The sequence below is a fragment of the Gallinula chloropus genome, assembly GCF_964237585.1.
Source record: "Gallinula chloropus genome assembly, chromosome: 2".
In the NCBI taxonomy this organism is placed as follows: Eukaryota; Metazoa; Chordata; class Aves; order Gruiformes; family Rallidae; genus Gallinula; species Gallinula chloropus.
The window spans coordinates 20,050,957-20,058,331 of record NC_140086.1 but is presented as its reverse complement, the minus strand read 5'-3'; positions in this window follow the sequence as shown (position 1 = coordinate 20,058,331).

Sequence of the window (7,375 nt, the reverse complement as noted above, 5' to 3'; positions counted from 1 at the left end):
AGGGCCTGGACGGGTGCGCGGGGTGGTGGGGCCGGCGCCGGGCCCTGTGGGGAGGAGGCAGGGCCCTGCCTGCGCCTCCCGGGCCCTGCTGCGCCTCGGCTGGGGCAAGGCGCTAGTGTAGCTCGGGGAGCTTGTCTCTTGTGGGATCGGCTTAATAGAGCTTGATTTCGAGGTGGCGAATCTCTTCAGAAAGCATTGTAGGGTTGGTTTGAGGTGCGCGTCCAGGCCCAGCACTTTGTGCCTGCTGCGGGAACTTGATTTAATCTGGTAAAGGAGAAGGGTCTTTGGCATCAGGTGAGGCGTTTGATCCGTGTTAGCCATGGCTCAGAGCTCTTGGTGTGAGCATGGCTGATGAGATGCAGTACAGAGGCTGAGGAGCTGGTGCACAGTGGTTTACACAGTGAGATCTAAGCAAGTGTGGAAATGTACTGTTGAATTTAGTAACAGAAACAGGGACATCATTAATACTGATGATAACTTGGATATTTCTTGTAGCCAGAATAAGGAAGTCCAAGTTCACCATGATGCTAACTCACCAGAACATTGAAAGATATAAAAGGTACTTCTTGCTTTTATACTTAGCATGTTTTCTGCTGATTTCTGTCAGGACACACAGTTGATTCTAGTGAGTCAAGCTTCATCTCTTCACGTAACGTATGACTCAAGCCCTTGTTACAAGGAAACTTAGCCTTCCCTGAGCAGAGGCATACATCATTTGAATCATGGAACTGCAGACTGTGTGGCGGCTGCAGTAGCTGTTCATGCTGAATAGTGAGTTAATGTAGTACACAGCAGTTGTAGAGTTGGCTGGTGGCAATTTGCTTGATGCACTCAAAAAACTAGAATACTGTTTAACTTTGTCTTTAACAAAAGGCTGTGCAATACTAAAACAAATAGAATCCCCTTAGCCTGGGAAGTTGGCAGGCTTGTTTTAGGTGTAAATGGGAAATGAGAAATAAGTAGGTAGTGCATTTACTAAGCTATTCTCCAGGGTACTAGTGATGTTCTCCCTGCCTTTATAGAAAGATGTAAAGGCTGCAGGATTAAGGATGTGACAGTCTAGTCTGTAGGTCTTCAGTGTGGCTCAGTGATACAATGGTGGAAGGTGTCCTGTACGGTTAAAAAATACTTATGCAGGATGAATTAAGACAGTTCTTCACATCAACCTGAGTGATTAACACTTTTATATAAAAGGTGTGGCATCTGTAGTTCTGTATATTGTAACATTCTCAGAACTTCATCAGTGAAAAAGTGTCTAACTGCAAGACAGCCTTATATTTTCCATAGTAGTTGTAGATATCATTTGCTTTAAATGGTACCCATACGGTACCTACATGTCACTGGTGACATACATCATCTCTAAGGATGAATGCTATCCTCTATAATACTTTTCCCATAATACCTCTGTGGGTTTCACCTGGGCCTGGTCAAACTTGATGTTGGTTGGTCCTGCTTGCAGCAGGTAGGTTAGAGAGCTGCTGGTGGCAAGCAGACTGAGGAGTTGCCAGTCAAGGTCCTCAGCATTACAGAAGGCTAAAGCATCTAAGGCACTGTGCAATGATCGACTCTATTTCATGAGTGACTGTCTGCAAGAAGCAAGTACAGTAGTGGGTGAAAAGGTGTAAGGAACTAGCTGGGGAGAGCCTTTTAGCAGAAAGACTTAAAATAATACTATGACAAGAGGAACTGTCAGGACAACTCTTGTGAATTCCCTAAGTGTAATATACTCTGGGCCCTGGGAACTGCTGTTCCAGGAAAAGAACCATTTGCTTCAGCAATATCATTTAGTTGTATCCTTGGTGAAAGGTGTTCTAAAGTACATTTAAGTTTTGACATAAACAGTCTTTGCCAGTCTTAACTAAATAGCAGTAAATTTGAGTTTACACCTGACCAAGGAATTACACGAGGCATAGTAACCTCTTGGCCAATTACAATTTTTGACACAGGTCAGACTTAAAGCTTGGGTGCTTTAGTGCTTTCCTTCTGGAAATTCAGTACACTGTACTTGATTGGTAGCTTGATTCATGGAACAAAAGCCATTTGCCTAGAGTTATCTAGAAAAGTATCTTAAGAAAATCAACAGGAATGTGTATTGCTTGGACTGGCCCTTATGTTTTCATAGTTTCTAAATAGTTAGGATATTTTGTCTAAGGATTGCATTTACATAATTGGTTGTCACTTGTCTTACTGTTAACACAGCAGCGAAATCCAACATTCTTTGAATTGTTAGAATTAAATAATCATTACAAAAGTAAATTACTTTTGTTTCACTTTATTATCAGAGGGAAATTGAACTGAGTAACTTCTACATCCTTTGGCACAGAAGACTATATGATTCAAATGTTATGTAACTGTTTTTCTTTTTTAGTCCTGGTATTTGTAATTCATAAATAATATTTCTGGCTTTTAGCTTTGTTTATACCTTAAAAAAAAGATTTTATTTCTTGCATTTCATAAATATTTTTACACTTGTTTAAAAAAAAATTCCTAAAATCAAGAATGTGATATCTAGAAGAGGTAATTGCTGTCAACTATTTCTGGATAATAAGCAGGTTTAGAGTAAATTATATCATAATTCAGCTGTATCATCATGAAGTAGAAGATGACTATGTTGGAAGAAAAATGAGACAACAGGTGTATGATATGGAAGTACCATGTTAAAACTTTGTAATTACTTGATACACTTTTTTGTATATTAGTAAAGGACTTGTCTAATGGAATGATAATTAAATCAGTGGAGTGACTCTGCATTTATACTAGTGGAGCTTGTGTAAGCAGGTTTTCCTTGCTTGAAAGGATGGCCTTATTAAAATGTTGAGCATAGCAATGCTTACCTGACTCTACTTTTTCCCATGGGTGGTGTTAGGCTCTATCTTCATCTTTTAATGTGACACTTCCTGTATTTTTGGAAATATTTCTCCTGTAAAAATCCCCAGACATTTTATGGAACTCTTACTGTGTTGCAGGGTTCAGCTCTGAACATTTGAATCAAGTGAATATTTGAGTACCAGTCAGTTCTAATATATTCTCTCTCAACCAAACATCAGTTTTTCTAAAACAGGTAAATGGATAACTTTTTATTTTTCTCCCCACAAAGGTGATGAAGAACTGAGGAAGCAGAAAGATAACTATTTCATAAGAAAAGGGTTGTTATGTGTACATTCCCTTTCTCATGCCTTACAAATATAGGACATCTGTCAGAATACAGGCTTCAGATTTGAATTTCTTGTACATGTAGATGTCTCTGGTGACTTACATCCTCTTAAAGGACACATCATGCATTACACTGACACATGATAGGGTTAAAATTATAAAAGCAGCAAAATCCATATTACTTAGGGCTTTGAGTTTGCTCTTAGTCTGTTGCTTTGCTTTTTTTGAGAATGCAGTATATCAGAGGAATGGGGGTGAATATTTTGCACATCAATATTGCTTAACTTTCCACCCCTGTGATACAATTTTGATTCATTTTTCGTCAAGGAAACAAAAGAAGAAGAGAGTATAATTTGAAAGGTACATATTTTTCATCTTCAGTGCCACCACCTTGTCCAATTCTGTGCTTTCAATAGAGATTTGAAAGGTCTGTGAAAAAGCAGAGATAGATCTGGGAATTACAGAAGTCTTCAGTGAGCTTGGATTGCTTAGGAATAAATGAATTTGGCTCTGTAAGTATGACATAGTGTACTTGGAGTATACAAAACAAGGCAAAGGAAATTGTGAGTAAAGCCTTTTATCCCAAAGTATTGGAATCAGTGCGGAGGGCATAATTTAATCTCAAATCTTTATTATTGGTGATGATGGGTGAGCATGAAAGAAACCAGCTTTGCTTTCCAATCCCGGATTGTTCATAGGAGAGAGATTTGGAGAAAAAACATGGAGTTCAAGAATACCTGAACTGAAGATCAGAGAAACGAATGAGGTTATTCAAAATACATGTATTTTCAAGTTATCTTTCAAACTAGCAGTATACTTCAAGGGGTACAATAAATTATGTGTTAAGTGACTTGAAATTCATTAGGAAGACTATTGCTACTTGGATTTATTAAAAAATAAAAAGGAGGGAGAAATAAAGGTGGGGGGGAGGTAAAGGAAATTTTCTCAGTGGGAAATATTTTTAAATGTTATAGCCCCAGGAAGTATTTGGGGAAACATTATTATTATGAAAATGTACCAATACAGTCAGTGTAAAACAGCTTGTAGTGAATATTATTTTTAAAGTTTGTATATGCAAAGAACTCTATGTGCTGATGAACAATAAGCAGCTCTTGTTTTATCTTCTTTCTTTGTCCTTGACTCTTTGATCAGTTTAGGTTCAGTTATGAGAAATCAAAACATCTGTGGAATGATGGCATGTGAAAATCTGAGTTGAAGGTGATAGAAATATTTATGTCTCCAGGCTTTTTAACTTCATTTGAAAGGCATCGGAATTTGATATGAACCTGGTTGTAGCCATGAGTTTAATGGACACTGTTCCCTTTGTTGCCTCGGTTACATCTTTCAAGTGTGACTTTAAAAATGTGCAGTTCTCTTCATCGTTCAGGAAACAGGGCTTGAAACTATTCTAGCTTAAGTTGTTTACCTCCAAGTTTCAGCATTTTTAAATGTTTTGAAATCTCACTGCATAGAAAATAGAATGTTTGTTTCAGGAGGACTTTAGTGTAAGGGTTCCAAACTGCAAGCATTGTATTGCAAGTGGGTGTGTTTCTTGAAATGGAATATTTCTTGACCTTTTTCCAAGTAAGCGAGAGTAAACCAATTTTTTTGTCATGGTTGTGTGTGTTAGGTAGTGCCTCCAGAAGTTTACCAGCTTGCAATGAATTCATTTTTGTTGTGTTTTCTTCTTTCATTATGTCATAAATGTTTTGTTACTGCCTTAGTACTGCATTTGTTTCTTTATTTAGTTTCTGCATTATTTAAATCCAACTTTGATGAAACTGGTCATTTTCCTTTCAGTAATTACGGCACATAATGGATACCATATTGCTCTAATAAGGGCTGCAGATGCGTAGCTTTCACGACCCTAAATTTGACTCCTAAATACAGGATTTTAAAATACCTGAACAAAAGCAGTACCCAAATTTAAACACTGTGCATGCCCTGCTTGCTTTCTTGGTTCATTAGGAACCAGTCAGCTCTGACCCAGAGGTCTGCTGCTCTTAACATAAACACTGCACAAACTTCTCGAAAGCTCTGCTGACTGGAGCACAAATAGATCAGTCCCACAGTACATTACTGCTCAATAAAGCTGGCCCAAGAGTTTCAGGGAAAAAACAGGGGAAAAGAGATGCATGATGTGTCATGCATGTTTCATATTTTTTAGGTTAAAAATCCATATATTTGTAATAAGGTCTTGGATCTGGTGAAGAACATAGCAGAAAACAGTTCAGAATCAGAATAAAGAGGAAGGGAGCTCTATCTCCTTCACTTCTCATTGTTTTCCCAACTACATTTTTTTCCCATAAACCACCGTGCATCCTGGCCTTGATTGTCAAATAACTCCTTTCACCTCCCAGGATGGGGTGTTATTCTCTTGCAGCAAGACAAAATTTAAAGAGAAGAGAGACTTAGGCTTGTCATCTGGGCAAGGGGACAAGGCAGATGTAGCAAATAAGTTGAGAATGTTCCTCTGTCCAAACCATAAATGTTCTGTGAGCAAATAGTCTGAACATTGGTTTTGGGTGAGGGGAAAGCTTACAATTAGAAACAGAGACACTCTTTAAATAGATTATTCCCTGACAGCTGCATGTTTACCTGCATTTACTGAAGAAATATTTTTTCATTTCTTAGGATTGTTCATTAATCACTACGGTCAGCCTGCCCTGCTAGTTGGGGTCTAGACTAGCCTCGGGAACAGAGAGAATGGTCTGTCAGAGATCCCAGTCACATGTCCATTCTTCCCCATTCTATTACGGGACAGGACTGGGGTTTGCAAGCCTAGTTCTGCTTGTTTTCAGTAGCTTTATAGGAGTGAGTAGCTTGGGAAAGGGTGGAGGTGAACACTTGCAGGTAGTGCTAGATGCCTTTCATGTGGGAGCCCTCTGGGCTAATGTAGTGTTGATTTAAGGGCACCTGGTGACTTCATATAAACATGTATAAATGCAGGCAGGATATTTCACCTTTGGGTGCCTTTGTTGTTCCTGTCTTCAGAAGTAATGTAGGTACAGCTGCAGAGTGATGATGGTCACAGTCACCATAGCAAGTCCTACAGGAAAGCTATATTCAAATTAATCTAATACATCCATGGCCTTGTAAATCAACATGAGACAGACAACGTGTTCAGAAAGAATAGGACTGCTGGATCTGGGTACTTGGATTAATTCAAGAACCAAAAAGAATAAAGTTTTTACTTTGTACTAGATTATCTCACGTGCTCTTGCTCCCCCCTCAGCATTATGTTCAGTAGGTCTTGGCTTCCCTTCCCAGCATGGAGGTCACTGCTGATCCAGGAATACTGGGGACAAACTCATGCTGGATGGTGTGCTGCTGCTCACAGTTACTGGCCCCAGGCATTACAGACCGAGGTCCCTGAGCACCCCCTGGCAGTCGTTTCCACACATGCCCCAGATATTTCCTCCAGTTGGGATCTTCAACACCTTCTTCCCAAGCCTCTTTTTTCTCTCCAAAGCCATGTCTTCTTTTCAGGGAACTCTTCTCTGAAGCCCTCAGCCTCTTGTATTCACAAGTAGTCTATGTGGAGAAACAGAATGCGTGCCAGCTTCCTACTGTCTCTGGAGCAGTCAGGATGTGCATTTCTTTACTGTTGCTTTTATCAAAATGTATAGCCAGTCTGGACTAGTTGCTGGTAGGAAGCAGCAGTCTTCCTGAGAGTTCAAAAGTTCGGTGTCAGACATTCACACAGGTACAGACCTACTTATCAGCTGCCTGCCAGTGGTAAAGTTTTTTTTTCCTCTTTTTTTTTCTTTCTTTTTTTTTTTCTCCCTACAACAGTAAGGCACCAAAGGTGCTTGAAAATACAAAAAGAAACCATGGCTGCTCCTAGGCTTTGTCCATGGGAAGTGGACTGAGTCACCATGTTAGCTACAAGAAAAACATTCCAGTCTTGCAGTTCTCCTTGTACTCATCTCAAATTAACTTCTCTAGGAGGGATAACATTTTAGGCGCATTTGTTGAGGAGGAAAATTGAAGCAGGGAGATGATAAAGACTTACTCAGAGCTAGCACAATAGATTGGTGGCAGAACCAAGGAGAGAGGAAAAGATCTGACCTCAGTCTGGTCTCTTGCAGCACTTAATTGTTGTAGGGGCCTCCAGTTGGTAATGAGTCTGAGCGGAAAGCAGAATTTCTCACGGGGGTGGGGGCTGTGGTGAAGATGTTCATTTCTCTTCCTTTGTTTGAGAGCTGTCTTTGAAGGCATT